The sequence below is a fragment of the Choloepus didactylus genome, chromosome 4 (assembly GCF_015220235.1).
Source record: "Choloepus didactylus isolate mChoDid1 chromosome 4, mChoDid1.pri, whole genome shotgun sequence".
Classification (NCBI taxonomy): domain Eukaryota; kingdom Metazoa; phylum Chordata; class Mammalia; order Pilosa; family Megalonychidae; genus Choloepus; species Choloepus didactylus.
Genome location: NC_051310.1, coordinates 194,330,048 through 194,353,322, shown reverse-complemented (window position 1 = coordinate 194,353,322; position 23,275 = coordinate 194,330,048). Strand labels below are relative to the sequence as shown.

Below are 23,275 nucleotides of genomic sequence, written 5' to 3'. Positions count from 1 at the left end.
CTTATTATTTGTGTGTGTGTGGTAATAAAAATGTCAAAAATTAATTTTTGTGATGAATGCATGAGTATATAATGGTACTGTAAACAATTTAATGTATGCTTTGTTTTGTATAACTGCCTGGTATGTGAATATATCTCAGTAAATATGAATAAAAAAATGTACTAGAGACCCACAACAGCACACTTGAAGAGGCAGGAAAATAAGTGAACCAGAGGAAAGGACAATTGGATGTGAATGCAGAATAGAACAAATGGTGAAAAAAATCAAAAATTTGAAATGGATGACAGGAAAATGATGGCTACCATAAAGCACATAAAATAAGAATCATTTGTGTCCCAAAAGGAGAAGTGAAGAGTAAAGGGCTAGGAAGAGTTTTGTGTCTGGAAGAAGAATAGAAGAGTAAAGGGCTATGAAGAGTATTTGAGGAGATAGTTGAGGTAAACTTCCCAACCGTTATAAAATACATAAATAGGCAAATCAAAGGCCAATGAACTCCAAATGAATAAATCCAAACAGACACACTCCAAGACATACATTAATCACATTGACAAATGTTGAAGAGAAGGAGAAATTTCTGAAAGCAGCAAGAGAAGTGATTCCCCACGTAAGACTAATTACTGACTACTCAATGGGCACCTTGGAGGTAAGAAGGCAGTGGTATGACATATTTAAGATTTTGAAAGAGAAAAAATGGCAACCAAGAATTCTTTATCCAGCAAAGCTCTTTCAAACATGAGGGAGAACTAAAATTTTCACAGATAAACAAATGATGAGAGAATTTGTTAACAAGAGAGCTACCCTTCAAGAAATACTAAAGGGAGTTCTACCACCTGAGAAAAAAAGAAAGCAGAGAGAAGTCTGGAAACAGGCAAAATGTGAAAAGTATAAGTAGGGCAACTTATAGGTAAAAAAAGAGAAGGGGGGAACTAGATCTGACAAATAAAAACCAAAGGATGAGATGATTAGTTCAAGAACTGCCTTCACAGTAATGACTTTCAATGTGAATGGATTGAACTCCTCAATTAGAAGATACTGACCAGCAGGATGGATTTAAATGTTTGATCCATTGATACACTGTTTATAAGAGACTCATCTTTGAGCCAGTGACACAAATGGTTTGAAAGTCAAAGGATGGGAAAAAAAATTCCTCTCCAGCTGCAGCCAAAAGATATCAGGGATAACAATACTAACATCAGAAAAAATAGACCTTAAATGCAAAGATGTCATAAGAGACAAAGAAGAACACTATGTATTAATAAAAAGGGCAATTCAATTCAACAATAATCTAATAATAGTGAATCATAAATACTTATGCACCCAATCGAGGAGTTCCAAAGTACATTTAAAAAAAAAACATTGGCAAAACTGAAGGGAGGAATAGATAGTTCTACAATAATAGAGGGAATCTTCAATACACCACTCTCTTCAATAGATAGAATTAGACCAAGGGATTAATAAGGAATTTGAGAACCTAAGCAATGTGATGAATGAATTATATCTAACAGATATATATATATATATATATATATATATATATATATATATATATATAGATCATTGCTTTCCCAAATACCAGGATGTACATTCTTCTCTAGCACTCATGGAACATTCTTCAGGATACACCATATGCTGGGGCACAAAACAAACCTCAATAAATTAAAAAAGATTGAAATTATTCCAAGCACATTCTCTGATAAAAATGGAATACAGCTGGAAATCAAAAACTACCAAAGAACCAGAACATTCACAAATATATGGATGTAAAATAACACACTCTTAACCAATCAGTGGGTCAAAGAAGAAACTGCAAGGGAAATCAGTAAATATTTAGAGACAAATGAAAATGGAAACACAACATATCAAAACCTATGGGATGCAGTGAAGCAGTGCTGAGAAAGAAACTTATAGCTCTAAATGCATGCATTAAAAAGAAAGAGAGAGCTAAAACCAAAGACCTAACTGAATGTCTGAAGAATGTAGAGAAAGAAAATTCAACTAACCCTAAATTGAGTAGAAGAAAGGAAATAGCAAAGATTAAAGAAGAAATAAATGATCTGGAAAATAAAAAAGTGAAAAAAAACACACAATAGTATAAATAAAACCAAAAGTTGGTTCTTTGAGAAGATTAACAAGATTAGACCAGCTAGACTGACAAAAGTGAAAACAGAGAACATCCAAATAAACAAAATCAGAAATGAGAGAAGCTCATTAGTATAGATCTTGAAGAAATTTAAAAATCATAAGAGGATACTATGAACATCTATACAACAATAACCAGACCACTTAGATGAAACAGAATTTTTCCTGGAAACACTTGAACAACCTAGAGTGACCTGAGAAGAAAGAGAGGCCCTCAACAAACCAATCTCAAGTAAAGAGATCTAGTCATCAAAAAACTTCCTACAAAAAAAATACCCAGGGCTAGATGGCTTCACAGGAAATTTTTTTCAAACATTCCAAAAAGAACTAACACAAAAAAATTTAGCAAAAAAGGAACACTCTGTCTAAGTCATATTATAAAGCTAACATCACTAATACCAAAAAGAGAAAAAGATAATACAAGAAAGGAAAACTACAGGCCAATTTCCCTAATGAATATAGATGCAAAAATTTTCAACAGAATACTTGCAAATCAAATCCAAAAGCACATTAAAAGAATTATACAACACAGACAGGTGGAGTTCATTGTAGGCATTCAAATGTGATTCAATTAAGAAAATCAATCTCGGTGATACAATGCATTAACAAATCAAAAGAGAAAAATCAGAGGATCATCTCAATAGATGCTAAAAAAATCATTCAACTAAATTCAGCATCCTTTTTTGATAAAAACACTTCAAAAGGCAGGAATTGAGGGAAACTTCCACAATATGATAAAGAGCATATATGAAAAACCCACAGCTAGCATTGTACTCAATGGTGAGAGACTGAAAGCCTTCCCTCTAAGATCAGGAAAGAGACAAGGATGGCCACTGTCACCACTGTTATTCAAAATTGTGCTAAAAGTGCTAGCCAGGGCAATCCAGCAAGACAAAGAAATAAAATGCATCCAAATTGGAAAGGAAGAAGTAAAACTGTCATTATTTGCAGATGATATAATATGATCTTATACTGGAAAACCCTAAGAAATAAATGACACATCTACTAGAGCTAATAAACAAATTTAGCAAAGTAGCAGGATACAAGATTAATGCACATCAGTAAAGTTTCTGTATGCTACAAATCAATGTGTTACAGCACATTAACAAATCAAAGAGAAAAATCAAATGATCATCTCCATAGATGCTAAAAATCATTTAACTAAATTCATTATCCTTTTTATGATAAAAACACTTCAAAAGGCAGGAATTGAGGGAAACTTCCTCAAAATGATATAGGAAATATATGAAAAGTACAACTAGTGTAGTACTCAATGGTAAAAGACTTAAAGCCTTCCCTAAGATCAGGATTGAGACAAGAATGCCCACTATCACCACTGTTATTCCACATTGTGCTAGAAGTTCTAGCCAGAGCAGTTAGGCAAGAAAAAGCAATAAAATGCATCCAAATTGGAAAGGAAAAGGTAAAACATTCATTATTTGCAGATGATATCCTATATTTGGAAAATCCTAAGCAATGAATAACAAAGTAACTTGAGCTAATAAGCATATTCACAAAGTGGCTTGTTGTCTTTCCCTATGAAGCCATCTGTTCCTGGGACAAGATTAATGTGCAAAAGGTTAATAATGTTCTTATACACTAGTAATGACCAAACCAAAGAGGCAATCAGGAAAAAAAATATTCACAATAGCAACTAAAAGAATCAAAGTATGTAGGAATAAATTCAACCAGGGAATACAGAGAAAATTATAAAATTTTCTGAAAGAATTTAAAGAGGACCTACATAAGTGGAAACATACTTCCTGTTCATGGATAGGAATGCTAAACATCATTAAGATGTCAATTCTATCCAACTGATCAACAGACTGAATGCAATGTGAGTCAAAATTTGAACATCCTACTTTGCAGACTTTGAAATGCTAGTTATAAAATTTATTTGGAATGAAAAGGGGCCTGGAGTTGTCAAAAATATTCTAAAACAAGAACGAAGTGGGAGGACTTACATTTCCTGACTCGAGTTCACAACAGCACAAAGATAGACATATTGATCAAGGGCATATAATCAAGGGATCATAAACAGACCTCCAAATTTATGAACTGATTTTTGGCAAGGCACCCAAATCCACTGAACTGGAACAGAATAGTCTCTTCAACAAATGGGGCTAGGAGACCTGGATATCCACACTGAAAAGAATGAAATGACAGCCATCCCTCACACTCTATACAAAAATTAACTCAAAGTGGATCAAAGACCTCAGTGTAAGAGCCAGTATCATAAAACTCCTAGAAGAGAATATAGGAAAACATCTTCAAGTCCTAGTAATAGGAGGTAACTCTTTACACATTACACCCAAAGTGCAAGCAACAAAAGAAGAAAATAAATTAGAATGCCTGAAAATCAAAAGCTTCTGTGCCTCAAAGGACTTTGTCAAATAAGGTGAAAATACAGCCAACTTGGAGAGAATATTTGGAAGCCTGACTATGCAGCATATATAGATATAGTACAACTCAATGACAATTGTACAAATAGCCTAATTAAAAAATGGGCCAATGATATGAAAACACACTTTTCCAAAGATGAAATACAAGTGGCTAAACCACACATGAAAAAATGTCCATCTTCAGTACCTTTTAGGGAAATGCAAATCCAAACCACAATGAGATATGTCATACCAGTAAAAATGGCTGCCATTAAACAAACAGGAAACCATAAATGCTGGAGAGGATGTGGAGAAATTGGAACATTTATCCACTGGTGGTGGGAATGTATAATGGTATAGCCACTGTGGAAGACAGTTTGGCAGCTCCTCAGAAAACTAAATATCAAGTTGTCCTGTGACCCAGGAATTCCACTACATGGTATATACCAAGATTTGAAAACAGTGGCATGAACAGACATTTGCACACTGATGTTCATAATGGCATTATTCACAGTCCAAGTGTCCTTCAACAGCAAGTAGATAAACAAAATGTGGTATATATATACAATGGAAAATTATGTAGCAGTAAGAAGGAATGAGGTCCTGAAATATGTGGCAACATGAATGAACCTTGAAGATATAGTGCTGAGTGAATTAAGTCAGACACTAAAGGAGAGATATTGTATGATATCACTAATATGAATCTCTAGATTATATAAAATCACAGTCTTAAAATGTAGAATAGAGGACCTACAGATAGAAGCCAGAGAAGGGTGAATGATTACCTAATATATAAAGACTTGTTAATGAGGTTGAGCGTAAAGGTATGGGAATGGACAAAGGTGATGATAGTTTGTTAATGGGATTATAAGTTTTAGTGCTGTATTGACACCAAACACAATGGAAAGGGCTTGCTTAAGGGCATGTGTCTCACATATTATCACTACAAGTATAAATAGATTCTTGCACAATCTACTTCTAAGGTATGGGTCTGGTGCAAAGAATAAACAGAGAAGGAAATACAAAAAAATATGTATTGCATACTATGGACTGTATTTAATAGTAATACCTTACTAGTTCCCCCATAATACTAGGGATAAGTAATTGAGGGATGGTAAGAGCTTTGAGGTGTTTTGGGTTATGATAACTTGTTAAAATTGAGAGTGATGATCATGTACAACTAAGTGAAGATAATGTAAGACACTGTATTGGACAGAATATATGCTATGTGAAATTTGGGAACCTCTACTTAATAAATCAAGCCCTCAGTCTTGAAGCTTGCTCTTGTGAAAATTAATTCTGAAAAGGGTAGGTTAAGCCTACTGGTAATTATGCCTAAAAGTAACTTCCAGAGAACGTCTTTTGTTGCTCAGAACCTCTTTTGTGCCTTTTCTCTGTCTCTAAGCCCAACTCTGCAGATAAATTCATTACCCTCCCCTCTATGTCATACATGACTCCCAGGGGAGTGAGTTTCCTTGGGCGATATGGGACATGACTCCAAGGAATGACCGTGGCCCTAGCATTGCGGGATTGGGAATATCTTCTTGACTAAAAGGGGGAAAGAAAATGTAACAAAGTAAGGTTTCAGTGGCTAAGAGAGTTCAAATAGAGTAAAGAGGCTATCCTGGAGGTTATATCTAGATATTTCAAATGACCACAATATACCAAGCCCAAATCAACACTAGTCCTGAAATTCCTAAAGAATACTCACATCCCCATCTGAGACTCTATAAATGTTTCATAAGTTTATTTTTCAGAAACTTATTTCCTCCAGTGTGTTCCTATGGCAGATAAGTCCCAAAACCCACAGGCAACAGCTTCTTCAAAAACATCAATCAGCTGTACCCCCTTCCCAATAATGTTGACATACCTTTTCAATATGAAAAACAGTGTGGAGCCGCTGGCCTGTCGTCCTCCGGGGTCCATGCCCAACATACTCGGTGGCCCCTGTCACCTCCTCGGGGCTTCCGTAGTGCGGCGCCGCGCTGCTGTAGGTGCTGGTGTGCTGCTTGCTGCTAGAGCCTGGAGACCCTTTGGTTAGGGATCTCAGCCCCTACTTCGGCACCAAGACTCGCTAGAGGATGCCAATCCGGGGCTGATGCCCGACCCTGAGGCACCACGGCGGGACCTGGAGCTGCTGGAGGGGACTTGTACCCCTGTACAGCTTGTCGCTTTCATCCATCACGGCAACCGCTACGACACGGCCAAACAGATTCGCAAGCTGGGCAGCTACACGGGCTGCTGCAGGTCCGCGGGCCAGGTGGTAGCAGAGCCAGCGCTGCCAGCAGACGCGACATGAGTGCCGCGCTGGCAGATTGGCCGCTGTGGTAGGCGGACTGGATGGACCGGCAGCTGGTGGAGAAGGGGCAGCAGGACATGCAATAGCTGGCCCTGGGTCTGGCCTCGCTCTTCCCTTCTCTCTTCAGCCGTGAGAAGTATGGTCGCCTGCGGCTCGTCACCAGCTCTAAGCACCGCTGCGTGGATTGTGGTGCCGCTTTCCTGGAGGGGCTTCAGCAGCACTACCACCTGGGACTACCACCACCAGACATCGCCGAAAAGGAGTGTGGACTTCCAAGGATTAATGATAAACTAATGTGAGAAGTTTTTAACTGAAGTAGAAAGGAATGTTATGGCTCTTTACCATGTAAAAGCCTTCAAAACTGGACCAGAAATGCGGAACATTTTTTAAAAAGTTGAAGCTATTTTGCAAGTGCCAGTAAGAGATTTTAAAAAGGCAGCTTTTTACACCTGTTCATTTGACCTGGCAATTAAAGGTGTTTAAATCTCCTTGGTGCAATGTTTTTGACATAGATGATGCAAAGGTATTGAAGTATTTAAATGATCTGAAACAATACTGGAAAAGAGGATATAGCTATACTATGAATAGTCAATCCAGCTGCACTCTGTTTCAGGATATCCTTGACCATTTGGACAAAGCAATTGAACAGAAACAAAGGTCTCAGCCAATTTCTTCTCCAATCATCCTCCAGTTTGGTCAGGCAGAAATCCTTCTTCCACTGCTTTCTCTCATGAGCTACTTCAAAGATAAGGAGCCCCTAACAGCTTACAATTACAAGGAAAAAAATGCATTGGATTTCCATAGCGGTCATATTGTACCCTATGCCTCAAACTTGATATTTGTGATTTACCATTTTGAAAATGCTAAGAATCCTAAAGAATTCCAAGTGAAGATGTTGAATGAAAAGGTGTTACCCTTTGCTCACTCCCAAGAGACTGTTCCTTGTATGAGGATCTGAAAGACCATTACAAGGACATCCTCCACAGTTATCATACCAGTGAAGAATGTGAATTACCAAAGGTAAATAGCACACCTGATGAGCTATGAGTAACTAGAGAACATTTTTAATTAATCAGAATCTATAGAGAGTGATTACCTACTTGGAATATGTGGGCAGTCCTTTGATTACAGAGGGCTTTCACATTACTTGGGGCTTTCTGTCTTTTCACAGAAAAATGTTGATTTCTTTTTGGATTTGAACGTGGATATGAAAGAAATTATTGTACACTGGAGCAGCTCTCTTAAGGGGAGCAATAGAGAGCAAAAATTTATTTAAGAATCAACTGGCACTGCAAATGTTTACAGAAACAAAATTCCTTCTATTTCCATTCTTCTATTTCATGAGATAAAATAAGATTTCAAAATGATACTTGAAAAGCATTGGAGCAACAAAATATTATGTCATCTACACTATAAGTTCATTGAATTAAGTCTAGGAACTTTACCATTTGTGCTGTGGTTCTCTCTTTTTTCCTCAGGTAGGACTGTTCTAGAATTTATTGTCTGTCTTAATCAGAAATAGTTGATAAACTGGGATTATCACTTTGGAAGAAAATGAACATCTCTATTTGAGAGTTGAAACAATAATAAGAAACATTTAGTCTTATTTCAAAGGACACCTTCACTAAAGCAAGACAAAAATATAATGAAATAAGTAAACACTTTTAGTAGTATTTATAAAGTATTCAAACACTTTTCAGTAATTCCTTTTAACCTCCCAGTATTATAAGGCTGCTGTTAAATTATTTATCATAACAGTTTTACATATATAACAATGGAAGGACAAAGAGGACCATTAGCAACAAGTCAGGTGCATAGAATCAAAGTTTATTAAATCCATTACTTAGCTATATTTTTATTCTGTCAGTTGTATTTTTATACTTTGCTATTAGATGAAATGTATATTTTGGTGGTTTATTTTTTAATTTGTTTGGTTTTGTGTGTGGTACTTGTTTTTTTTAAAGAAAGACTTCATCTTGACTATCTTACCTTCACAGATTTGACCCTTTTTAAAGAAATAGTTCTTTGTTATGTCAAATATCATGAAAAGTATTTACTATAATAATAAAAAGAATTTTGTGATTTCCAAAAAAAATCAAAAAAAGTTGGTGTGGTCACTGCCCAGATATCCCTGAAGATTGAGACAGTGATCAAACAAGAGTGAGGAGTAGCAACAGACAAGATAGGTTTTAACAAAGGGTTATGAATACTGAATCATTATACAATTTTTTTTTTTTTTTTAGTTTCTAGTGTATTAGAATAGCTAGAAGGAAATAATGAAAATTGTGGAATTCTAACCAATAATATTTTTTGAAATTTGTTGTATAACTACTTGTTAAATCATACTTTGAAAGTTATCATTTTTCTGTATATATGTTGTATTTTACAATAAAAATGCTTAAAAAAGAGGAAATTCTAAGGGAGGATATTCCAAAATAAAAAGAAAATTAAAAGAATCACAAGAGAGCATTTTACTAAAGTCTGTACAGATATGTTTGTAAACTTAAATGAAACTAATGATCTTCCAGGAAAATATCAATTACCTTAACTTACTGCAGAAGAAATAAAAATGTTAAAACATTAACCATGGACTAATTTGAGAGTGTCACCCAAGGAAGAATTCCCTCTGGTTCACTACACCTACCCCCAAATGATGGACAAATCTATATGGTTTCACAGGTGAATGTTTTCTGTTCTTCCAGGAATAGATAGTTCTGATTGTATGTATGCTTTTCTAGGGCATTTGATGTCAGCATAATATCAATATTAAAACCTGACCATGATAATACATATGGAAAAGAAAATGTTTCTAATATCATTTATAAAAATGATGCAAAGAATCAAATAAAATATTAGAAAATAAAATTTGTAAGTTTGTTAAATAAGTAATATAACAGGACCAATTGGAATTCATCCAAGAAATGTCAGTGTGATTGACATGGGAACAATTTTAACATAATTAACCATTTAATAGTTCAGAGGAGAGAAATTCATCTCCATAAAAATAAAAGACATTTGACAATATTAAATATCCATTTATGACTTAAAATAACCCTTAATAAAATAGAAATGAGTCAAAAATTGCATTTATAAAAAACAAAAATAAATAAAGGAAAATACAAAAAAAGTAAAATGATAGTCTACTCAAAGGAAAAAAAAAGCATTTGGAAACCACATATCAGATAAGAGTTTAAATCCAGAATAAATAAGTAAATCCTACCACTCAACAACAAAGGGATAATCAACCCAATTTTTAAAAGTTGGCAATAGACATGAATAAACAGATTTCCAAGAAGGAAATACAAATGGCTGAAAAGATGCTCAACTTCACTAGCTGACAGGGAAATGCAAATTAAACCCACAATAAAACAACATAATATTTCACACCTACTAAAATGGCATTTATCCAAAACCAGAAAACTACAAGTACTGGAATGCATGTGGAGAAATAGGTACACTTATTCTCTGTTCTTGGGAATGCAGAATGGTGCAGGTGCTCTGCATGGCCCCATTCCCAGGCAACATCATACCTGATCTCAAACAAACAAATGGGTGCCATGTCTCATAGAACCAGGAAGTTAGTATCTTTCAAAATGGAAATTAGCTGAGGTAAATGAAATGCAAGTTCCAAATGTTAAAAGAGAACAATGTATGTACTAACTCTTGCAAAACATTTTCATTACAGAAGTTGAAGCAGGATAATCTGCTGGAAAGTTGAGAGTTTAATACACATGTTTGAGTTTTTGGGTGACTTGGCTTTTCCACACTCTCATTTTCCACTCTGTGAAGTGGGAACAGTAGGGGGACCTACCTATTACTTAAGCTTATAATCACTGATCCTGTGAGACTCCCTAAGGATGACTCTGAGTGGCATTTTATTGTCAGAATTTGTCATATTGTTTATCTTCTGTTTGCCTAAGATTTCTTATCTTTCTTTAACAATAATTATGACTACATCCTATGTAATATTTTGTGAGAAATAACAAGCTAGGACATTCAAAGTACACAGAATTTTGTCCAATGTACATTAAGGTTTCAAGTAAGATTTACTATGACCTGATAACCCTCCCTTGCTTTGAAAATAAAGGTTAGCTCCCCTTTGGGAAACTTTTATCAAATTAGGAAGAACTGAACTAGCAATTCAATATTCAAGTACCTTCAATAACCTAGAATACACAAGAGGTTAATCACAATTTTCTTAATAAATCCCTGTCATGGCCCAAGAGGGCTTTTGTAGCCAAAGGACTAAAGAAAGTACCAGACACATTCTGATACATGAGCTTTTTTATAGGGCTTACCTACAGAGTGGGGAAGTCAAGTCACATTGCCCTGAAATCAGGAGCTTCTCAGAATGGATTCAGGAGCTGCTCTGAATGGTGGTATGTTCTGAGCACAATGTGAAAATAGTCTGCACTCTGGGGGACTGGAGAATTTGGTTATAAGGGCTCAACATTCATAAGGCAGAGAGTGGGGTCATGTAATGTAGGAAGGGTTTTTTTTTTTTTATTGTAGTCAACAGGGAGGAAGGGAGGATTGTAAAGATAACAGTATCTCAGGGAGTCTCAGGGAGGAGATAGTTTTGGGTATAGATTACAGTTAGCATCTGATATTACAAGGAGAATAGGTCAAACCCTAGCTGTCCTAGGTCAAGGAAAATGCTGTGTGCAGTTTTCAAGATACTTGGGGGCCAGGGGCTCCCACAGTCCGCCACCATGCAGTGATTTGCATTGACTGTAGGGCAGATATTGCACCCATAATTCACAATACACTGAACAGCAGAGTACAAGTAAACCAGTATGTATGGAAAGTAACCCTATTAACAAGTACACCATGGGCAAGTTAAAGAATTAAACCATTTGGACAAAGGATTGTCAGATAAATATTCAATACATTATATATGATCTGGCATGTGATCAAGAGCCTTGTTACATTTTGTGAGTTATCAGGTACATATATAGAACACTGAATATTAATTAAAGCACAGGTACACCTGGGGCTAAAACAGCTAATGGATAAAACTACCAGGCAGTCTGCTTTATTCTATATCTAGTTTTTTGTTTTGTTGTACCATTTCCTAACTTTGTCCACAGAAATAAATTTCCCTTTCTGCAGTTTCTTTCCATAACCATCCAGTTTTTAAGGACAAAACTACTTTCCTTTTCCTTTTCATACAAAATATTCTTTATACCTCTTATACTTAAGTTACCAAAATAATTTTGGAAACTGTTTTCAAGCAGACATTCTACAGCATACAATTACCACTAAAATGAAAACTTGTTAGAATAATGGTAAGTACAACACTTTAGTTAATGCATTATTGAAACAGTAATACACAATTTTTTAACAAGAATTAATAGCACATGTAGGAACAATATATAAGCTGAGTTTTCATTAGTGGATAGAAGAGTTCAAGGTGAGGTTTTTTTTTAATGACCTACTTTCTACCCCTGTGGGGAGCCCATCAGGGTCAGATCTACAGTTAGTTTGGGGTTGCAGTTATGCATACAGTTCCCTGGGGGATGGGGCCCCAGATGGGGAATAAAAATAACCTTTGGCATAATACCTTATGGACTTAGGATTTTCAACCAGGTTGGCTGCATGGGCCAGAACAAGAGCCAATTTACCTTATTTTCCCCAATTTCTCATGTTTGTGGCACAAACAAGAGCAGATTATTATTGCTGCCTCACTGCAACTTGAGGGCAGCTAGCCCCCCTTATTTGAATCTGTAAGGCCTGCATGGGCCCTGCAGTTGCCATTTCCACAGGACTGGGAGCTGCTGCTTTTGGTCTGGAGTTAATGATTGTACAGTCATAGAGTCCATTGTTGTAAGGAGTTTCTATTATCCTTTAAGTGTTCCTTTAAAAGGCCATTCATTCTTTCAATTAACCCAGTTGCTTTGTGGGATTATAGGGCAAGTGAGAAGTCCAAAGAACATTATGTTCTGGATCCCAGGCCTGGGTTAATTGCCCAGTGAAGGGGGTCCCTCTATCACTGTCCATGTGTGTGGGGACCCCAGAAAAGGCACTTGATTTTTTAAGCTACAAATGGTAGCTCACTAGTTGACCTTGACCCTTGGGAAGGCCAGCAGCAGTCCCATAGCTGTATCTAGAGAAGTGAAGGTATAATTTTTCCCTTTGGACAGAGGAAGGCTGCAATATAGTCTACTTGCCAACAGGTGAGAAGAATCTGGTCTCCACCAATGAGTCCAAGTCCATGAGGAAGCATTCTGGACCATAACAGTGAGCAGGACGGGCCAGTATCCTTTACTCCTTTTCACTCTTGTTGGATGAAAGGCAGCTGAAACTGTTGCACCAGCTTCCATAGGGTCTGGTACCCTCAGTGCTCAGTTTTCTGATGCAGCCATTCAGTCACCTCATGCATCATTGCTGTTAGGTTGCAGAATTTCACTAGGGCATCTGCTTCTGCATAACCTGGCAATGAGTTAACATTATGTGCAGAAACATGGCAGTTACCTTACATTTCTGGCAGGCCACCCAGATGTCTTCCCAACATCCCTTCCCCCAAAAGGGGCTGTCAACCACCATCCATTGCTCCTGCTTCCATGTGATCATCCATCCTGTTAGGCCTCAATATATGGCCCAATTTTCTGGGCAGACAGTCAGGGTGACTCCTGGCTCATGGACAATTACCATCTGTACAACCTGCAGCTCAGCCCACTGGCTGCTTTGCAAAGTTCCAATCTCCCACCAGATGATGTCAGTACTTGGTTTGACAGTCATGGCTGTCCAGGTAGCATGTTTCCCAAGTACCAATTCATCAGTATACCATGTAGAGTCAGGTATACTCCTTTGTCCATCAGTGGTGGGCATTGGAGAAGCCACCTCAGGAGGATCAACAGGAGGTAGAGTATGCTGCTCTTCCACATGGAAGACTGATTCTAAAATTTCATGCATTTCTGCACTCTCAGTGCTATTGCTAAAAGTTCAGCATTGTAGGACATAGGTTTTCCATTTTGTCAGCATGCTTAGCTGAGCATTCCCTGAATGGGGCTTATTTATATTCCCCTGTGTGAGTGTGGCCACAGGGTACCTTTGAGTTAAACCTTCCACTTGTAACAGAACATTATAAGCTGTACACAATTGCTTTTCCAACAAGCTATATCTGAGGTTCTGTGCCCTTCCAAAGTTGGACCAGAATCTAATAGTTACACATTTAGCCTGATGCCTTTGCCACAAACCTCACCCATAGCCAATATTGGCACTGGCCACATCCAGTTCACAGGATATATCAGGGTTCACACCCCTTAAAGCTTGTGCTTGTGCTTTCATGAACACAGCCTGCTGTGGAAAATCACATTCCCATGGTTTCCCTTTTCTAATTAGGGTGTACAATTTTTTTTTTTAAATTTTTAAATAGGGTATAAACAGTTTCCAATAACCTAATAAACCAAGAAAAGCTATTAATTTTATAGGAGTTAGCAATATAGGATAACTTTGTATTTTAACAACAGCTAAAGGAATAGCTTTAGTTTTACCCAACCAGACAATACTCGAGAACTTGATAGAATATCCAGGCTCTTGTAATTTGTTTTGATTTATTGCCCATCCTTGACTTTCAAGATGAGTCACCACTGTGCTAGTGACAATTTCTACTTCTGGAAAAGAATTGCTAGTTAGCATGATATCATCATTAGAGTGAAACATAGGGGACATACTTTTCTTTAAATGTTGTGCTACCAGTCCATGGCAGATGGTGGGACTATGGAGGTGTCCTTGTGGAAGTACAGCAAGTGTCCACTTTTGGTTTTCCCACATGAAGTTGGATATGGCCTGGCTGGAGGGACCTAAAATACTAAAATAAGCTTTGACAAGGTTAAACACAAAGTGAAATTGGCTTAATTGAGTACTCATATCCTGCAACAAGATAAGTGTATTTGACACATCTGCAAACAAAGAAGTTATTAAATTAAGTTCAATATAATTAATAGTCATTTGCCAGGTACCATTAGTTTTTCCATTGGCCAGAGATGGCTATTAAATGACCCTGGTGATTTATACTGATATATTGCCACAGTACATCTGGGAGAAGGCACCTTTTGTTGGACCAGAGAACACACATGCTTACTTTCCTCAATTTTAATTTCCCAGTCAGAGGGGCTCATCTTTTGATGAGGAATCAACAGGTCCCACACTTTAGGTTTCCAGTCAGGGGAAGCTAGGGTATGCCTAACTTGCCCTTTGGGCAGCTTATGCCCTCTTACACTAGTGTACTGGCATGCCGGTATACCTAAACTTTTATCCAGAGTGTCTTTCATTTCAGCTTGGGTTAATTGTGTATCCCTTTCTAACTTCAGTTCCACTTCTAAGCAGCAGACTGCTGCATCAGCAATTAAGGCCTTTTCTGTAGCTGCACACACAAACTCCAAGAATGGCAAGGCTTCTGCTGCAGCAGCCTGGTGGTTTTCCTTTTTCTCATGAAATCCTAGTAGTCCTGCAGCCTGTAGCAGGAGGACTGTTATTCCAACCAGGGAGACACATGCATCTCCATACTCCCTCAGCAGACCCTATTCATCTAGGAGGGTAGCCACCCTTCCCCACATAAGTGTCACAGATCACCCCAGTATCCCACCCAGTGACTTCTCCTTTCCCTTCCCCAAGTTCATGTCATCAGTGGCTGGGATTTCTTTAGTCTCCAGGCTGGCATGCCAATTGTCATGGCCCAAGAGGGCTTTTATAGCCAGACTAAAGAAAGCACCAGACATGTTCTGAGACATGAGCTTTTACTATAGGGCTTACCTACAGGGTGGGGAAGTCAAGCCACATTGCTCTGAAATCAGGAGTTTCTCTGAATGGATTCAGGAACTGCTATGAATGATGGCCAGTTCAGAGCACAATGTGGAAATAGTCCACACTTTGAGGGGCTGAATAAGCTGGTTATAAGGGCTCAACATTCCAATGGGCATGAGAACATGAGGCAGGGAGTGGGCTCCTGCAGCATAGGGAGTGGTTGATTGTAATCAACAGGGAGGAGGAGAGGATAATAGAGATAGCAGCATCTCAGCAAGTCTCAGGGAGGTGGTAGTTTTGGGTATAGATTACAGTTAGCAAAAGATATTACTAGGAGAATAGGTCAAACTTCAGTTGTCCTAGGTCAAGGAAACTGCTGTGTGCAGTTTTCAAGACACTTGGGGGCTAGGGGCTCCAACAAGTGGCATTGAACAGTGTAGAAAAAGAGCCACATTTTCACTGAAGGAATCCTGTCCCTATCCTTGCTCTGCCATCTCCAAGCTCTGCAACACTGGCAAGCCATGTGACCTCTCTGGGCTTCTATTTCAGCTCCCAAAAGCACAGCTCCTAACACTGTCTCTCAGCATTATGAGGGTGAGGCTGGAAATGTCCACCCCAGCCCTGCCCCACTGCTGATGTCAAAAAGGCTTGTAAGAAAGGGATAAGTTTAGTTTTTACATAGAGACAGCATGGAATAAGGGAAATGGAGGCAAAACCAGTTTAAACAAGCCCCAGACAAAGAGAAGAGAGAATCTGCCTGCTCCTTATATGGAAAAGTAACCATAGTTACTGGAATGTAAAGAGATATGAGGTAATATCAGAGGCGGGAACTCACAGCAAAAAAAAAAAATAAAAATTTGAGGGGGATAGGCTGATCAGTTCAAAATCTCAATAATGAGCTAGTTGGCTCTCTAGGATTGGCTGTACAAATTAAAATCTCAAAAGATGAATTAATTAGTGTTCTCAGATAGGCTGTAACCTCTGTAGTACCCAGTCAATGGGGAAACAGGGGAGGGACTTGCGAATTAGGAGTAGGAGATTTAAAGATCGCCATTCTCTTCCTCTGGTGCGCCAGTCTTCCATGTGTTTGGCTGGATGCCCTATCTTGCAAGATTGTAAATAAATTCTTTTCTCCTCCAAAACCGAGTGAGCATTTATTCCCTTACAGGAACTGCTTTATTTCCGACAGGCTGGCCCTGCTTCTTTCTGGGAACCTCTGGCCAATGAGAGGGAATGGACTCTTCACCAGGCCCATCTCCTCTCCCATCCAAAGAACTGAGAATATCAGCCATACAAACACTGATATACTGATCCCTGGCAAGTCTGAATGGACCTTGACAACATCATACTGACTGAAAGAAGTCAGGCATGAAAGATCACATACTGGGTGATTACATATATGTGTAAGGTCCAGAATAGGCAAATTCATTGACACAGAAAGCAGATGATGGTGGCCAGGGGCCGGAGGATGTGTGATGGGGAGTGCATGCTAACAAGTATGGGCTTTCCTGTTGGGGAGATGAAAGTGTTCTGGAAATAGACTGCAGTAATGTTAGAATGGCATATTTAAGTACCAAGTGTCATGAATGGTAAATTTTATGTCTTCTGTATTCACAATTTTGAAAAAAAGGATTGAGAGTTACTCCTCTGGGATGGTTGGTAGAAAGCCAGGAACAGCATGGACCATACACTACAGAGGAATTTGAGATTGGACAAACTCCATAAAACACTCATGAATGTGTGGAACAGCTGAGATCAAGTAAATCTGTAAGTTCTCATGGCCAGGGAGGCCATGCCTCTCCATGCCAGGCACAATCCCAAGGGAGGAGGGGCCATCCATGCTAGGAACCAGGAGGGAGAATGAAAGCTGCAACCATAGATAAACTGAGAGCAGACACCCACCAGAAAATCTGAGAGAAGTCAGCCCAGTGGAGAGGAGATAGGGCTAGCAAAACAGCAAAAAAATAGAAAACAAAATAAGAACAGAGACTTTTTGGAGTCAGGTGAATGTAATATGGAGAAGGGCAGGGCTCATACAGAATCAGACACATATGCAAATCCAGGGAGGGAGAGCCCTTGCCTGTAAAGCCAGCTTCTCTGCTTTCTTGATTGCTCCTTAATTGCCCTCAACTCCTGGTCTTTTAGCATCTCAGTAGCCCATTATAACTGCAAGGACTGTAAATTGTCTGTACAGGGAACTTCCTTTAATTTTTTATTCTTTTTCCATTTTCTAAATAATTACTCTAGGAAGCCCACTAAAGAAAGCCTCAAAGACTTGCAATTTGGGCCCAGGCAAGAGCAGAGCTAAGATAGCTCTGAGAGACAAAACAATAAGTCAGGTGGCAGAGAAAGTTTGCTAAACACCTTAACTTCCCAGTACTTTTGGGAGCTCAGATCCCAGGGTTTGGAATTCATTAACTAGGTTCAGTCAGCCATGTCCCAGACTGGGTTAGGGTCACCTGGAGAACTAAAGGCTTCCTGCCTCCTTACAATGGTGGGGGAACTGCAGGCTGACATGCGCCTCCTCCTGGGCATTATAGGAGATACACAGGTTGTAAAGGCCTCACAGGAGGGTCTCATCTTCAAGGAAACTCCATACCCTCCTCTTGAGACCTTGGCCCCTCTGGACTAGAAAAACCTGACTGGGGCTGACAATATCTGAGGAGATCACCACACGAAAAGGCTACATAGATTCAGGGCAAGAAACAGAAAAACAAGAAGTGAAAAACACTGATCAACTAAACAGAATCTAAGTTAAACATCTAGAATAAGCTGAACTAAACACTAAAGGTTAGTGAATAAATCAAATCAACAAGAAAATCCTAGCTAAAATAGTGAAAACAAGCTCCAGATTAAACTAATCAAAAAAGTCAGATGCCTAGACAGCTTAAGATAATGAGCCATACTAGGAAACATGAAAATATGGATCAGCCAAAGGAACAAATTAATCATTCAACTGAGATACAGAAGTTGAAGCAATTATTGCTAAGTCAATTCAATGAGCTGAATGAAGAACTAATTGGAGATATTCAAACAAATCTAAATCAAGTCAATGAACTGAGGGAAGACATAGCCAAAGAAATGAAGGATATAATAAGGACACTGGATGACCATAAAGAAGAATTCATAAACTTGGAAAAACAAATGACAGAACTTATGGGAATGAAGGACATAGGGGAGGAGATGAAAAAGACAATGGAGGGATGCAACAGTAGATTTAAACAGGCAGAAGAAAGGATCAATTAATTGGAACACCAGGCATCTGAATTCACACGCATGAAAGAACAGATGATAAAAAAATGGAAAAATATGAGCAGGGACTTAGGGAGCTAAGTGACAACATGAAACATGCAAACATATGTGTTATGGGTGTCCCAGATGGAGAAGAGAGGGGGAAAGGGGCAGAAAGAATACTAGAAGAAATAATCAATGAAAATTTCCCAACTCTTATGAAAGACAGAAAATTAAAGATTCAAGAAGTACAGTGCACCCCAAACCAGATAGACCCCAATAAACATACTCCAAGACACTTACTGATCAGATTGTTGAATGTCAAAGACAAAGAATTTTGAAAGCAGCAAGAGAAAAGCAATCCATCACATACAAGGGAAGCTTGATAAGAGTATGCACAGGTTTCTCCACAGAAACTGTGGAGGTGAGAAGACAGTGGTATGATATATTTAACATACTGAAAGAGAAGAACTGCCAACCAAGAGTTCTGTATACAGCAAAACTATCTTTCAAAAATGAGGGAGACATTAAAATATTTTCAGACAAACAGACACTGAGAGAGTTTGTGAATATGAGACAGGCGCTACAGGAAATACTAAAGGGAGTGGTACAGGCTGATAAGAAAAAAAAACAGAAGAAGGAGCTTTGGAAGAAGAGTGTAGAAATGAAGGTTATCATGAAGGGTAAAAAGAGAGAGAGGAAAAAATATGACATGACATTTAAAATCCAAAAGACAAAATAATAGAAGAAAGTACTGCCCTTCCAGTAATAACACAAAATGTTAATGGATTAAACACCCCAATGAAAAGACACAGACTGGCAGAATGGATTAAAAAACAGGACCCATCTATATGCTGTCTACAGGAAACTCATCTTAGACACAAGTACAAAAATAGGCTGAAAGTGAAAGGTTGGAAAAAGATATTTTATGCAAACAGCAAACAAAACAAGCAGGAGTAGATATATTAATATCAGACAAAGTAGACTTCAAAAGTAAAACAAATGAAAGAGACAAAAAAGGACACAATTAATAAAAGGGTCAATTAATCAAGAAAACATAGCAATCATAAACATTTGTGCACCAAGTCAGAGTGCCCTCAAATTCATGGGGCAGACACTGAAAACACTGAAAGGAGAAGTAGATAACTCCACAATAATAGTTGGAGACTTGAATACACAGCTCCCATCAATGGATAGAATATCTAGGCAGAGGATCAACAAGGAAACAGAGATGTTGAAATTTATGATAAACGAACTAGGCTTGACAGACATTTATAGAACACTACAACCCACAACAGCAGGAAACACATTCTTCTCAAGTGCTCACGGAATGTTTTCTAAGATAGACCACACACGGGATCACAAAGCAAGCCTTAATAAATTTAAAGTATTTATATTATAAAAAACACTATCTCAGATCATAAAAAAAATGATGTTTGAAATAAATAACAGGCAGAAGATTGAAAAATTCACAAATATATGGAGACTAAACAAAACATTCTTAAAAGACAAGTGAGTAAAGGAAAAATTACAAGAGAAATTAGTAAATACTTAGAGGAAACTGACAATGAAAACACAACATATCAAAACTTATGGGATGCAGCAAAGGTAGTACTGAAGGGGGAAATTATTGTCTTAAATGCCTATATTAAAAGAGAAGAGAGAGGAAAACTTGAGGAATTAACTGTCCACCAGGAAGAAATAGAGAAAAAACAGCAAACTAACCCAAAGCAAACAGAAGGAAAGAAATAACAAAGATCAGAGCATAAATAAATGTATCTGAGAACAGGAAAACAATAGAGAGAATCTATAAAACCAGAAGCTGGTTCTATGAGAAAATCAACAAAATTGATGGACCCATATCTAGGCTAACAAAAAACAGAGAGAGAGAGAGCAGACACAAATAAATGCGGTCAGAATTGGAAAAGGAAACAAACATAACTACTAACCCTGTAGAAATAAAGGAGATAATGAGAAGATACTATGAGCAACTATATGCTAATAAATGGGACAACTTACATAAAATGGACAACTTCCTAGAAAAGCATAAACAGCCAACACTGGCCTGAGAAGAAATAGAGGATCTCAACAAACCAACCACAGCAAAGAAATTGAGTCTGTCATCCAAATCTCCCAGAAAAGAAAAGCCCAGAACCAGATGGGCTTCACATGTGAATTCTCCAAAGCATTCAAGAAAGAATTAATTCCAATCCTGCCCAAACTCTTCAAGAAAATCAAAGGGTAGGGAGAACAACCCAACACATTCCATGAAGCAAACATCACCCTAATACCCAAATCAGACAAAGATACTACAAAAAAAGGAAATTGTAGACCAATCTCTTTAATGAATACAGATGCAGAAATCCTCAACAAAATATTCACAAATTCAATCCAGCATGACATTAAAAGTATTATCTACCACAAGCAAATGGGGTTAATTCCAAGTATGCAAGGCTGGTTCAACATAAGAAAATCAATGAATATATTACACCACATCAATAAATCAAAGCAAAAGAACCATATGATCATCTCAATCAATGTGGAAAAGGCATTTTACAAAATTAAACATCCTTTATTGATGAAAACACTTCAAAGGATAGGAATATAAGGGAATTTTCTCAAAATGATAAAGGCAATATATGAAAAACACACACCTAACATCATACTCAATGTGGAGAGTCTGAAAGCTTTCTCTTTAAGATTTGGAACAATACAGGGATGCCCACTGTCACCATTGTTATTCAATATTGTGCTGGAAGTTCTAGCTAGAGCAATTAGGCAAGAAAAAGAAATAAAAGGTATCCAGATTGGAGAGGAAGACATAAAACTTTCACTGTTTGATGACATGATTCCATACTTAGAAAATCCAAAAAAATCTACAGCGAAGCTCTTAGAGCTAATCAATGAATATAGCAATAACCAAAGCCACAAAAGACCTATACAAAGAAAACTATAAGAAACTGCTAAAAGAAATTGAACAGGACCTAGATAACTGGAAGAACATACCATGTTCATGGGTTGGAAGACTAAATATAGTTAAGATGTCAACTCTACCAAAACTGATTTATAGATTCAATGCAATACCTATTAAAATCCCAACTTACTTAGAAGAAATAGAAAAACCAATAACCAAATTTATTTGGAAGGGCAAGATGCCCTAAATAGTCAAAAATATCTTGAGAAAAGGGAATGAAGTGGGAGGTCTCATACTACCTGACTTCAAAGCATATTACAAAGCTACAGTGCCCAAAACAGCATGGTGCTAACATAAGGACAGAGGTACCAACCAATGGAATTGAGTTGAGTGTTCAGAAATAGACTCTCACATCTACAGACAATTGATCTTTGATAAGGCAGTCAAGCCTCAGCAACTGGGCAAGAGCAGCCTCTTCAATAAATGGTGTTTGGAGAACTGGAAATTCATTTCCAAAAGAGTGAAAGAGGAATCCTACCTCACACCTTATACAAAAATTAAGTCTAATTGGATTAAAGACCTAAACATAAGCACTAAGACCATAAGACTCTTAGAAGAAAATGTAGGGCACTATCTTAAAGATCTTGTGATAGGAGTTGGTTTCCTAGACCTTATACCCAAAGGGCAAGCAACCAAAGAACAAATAGACAAATGGGATTGCCTCAAAATCAAACACTTTTGTACATCAGATGACTTTGATAAATAAGTAAAAAGGCAGCCTACACAATGGGAGGCAATATTTGGAAACCGCATATCAAATAAGGGTTTAATATCCCAAATATATAAAGCAATGCTACAACTCAACAACAGAAAGACAAACAACCCAATTAAAAAATGGGCAAAAGACATGGACAGACATTTTTCCAAAGAGGAAATGCAAATGGCTCAAAAACATATGAAAAAATACTCAATTTCTCTGGCTATTAGGGAAATGCAAATCAAAACCACAATGAGATACCATCTCACACCTACCAGAATAGCCATTATCCAGAAAACAGAAAATGACAAGTGCTGGAGAAGATGTGGAGAAAGAGGCACACTTACTCTTTGCTGGTGGGAATGTAGAATGGTGCAATGCCTCAGAAAACCATGTGGAGTTTCTTCAAGAAGCTAAGTATAGATTTGCCATATCACCCAGCTATTCCATTTCTAGGTATATACTCAAAGGAACTGAAAGCTAAGACACAAATAGACATATGTAAACTGATGTTTATTGCAGCATTACTCACAATTGCCAAAAGATGGAAGGAGCCCAAATGTTGAACAGAAAAGCGGATAAACAAACTGTGGTATATAAACATGATGGAATATTATGCAGCTGTAAGACAGAACAAAGACATGGAACATGTAATAACATGAATGAACCTTGAGGACATTATGTTGAGTGAAGTTGGTCAGAAAAAAAAAAGGATGAATGCTGTATGGTCTCCATAATATGAAATAACATTAGTGAGAAAACTTTGACAATTAAAAGCTGATAACACAGGCTACCAGGACATAGAA

The 23,275-nt window shown here is 37.7% G+C and overlaps 1 pseudogene; it reads left to right on the top strand.

The window, feature by feature from the left end:
* The first annotated feature begins 628 nt into the window (after positions 1–628).
* LOC119533087 lies at positions 629–7,866 on the top strand (annotated as a pseudogene).
* The last annotated feature ends 15,409 nt before the right edge of the window (positions 7,867–23,275 follow it).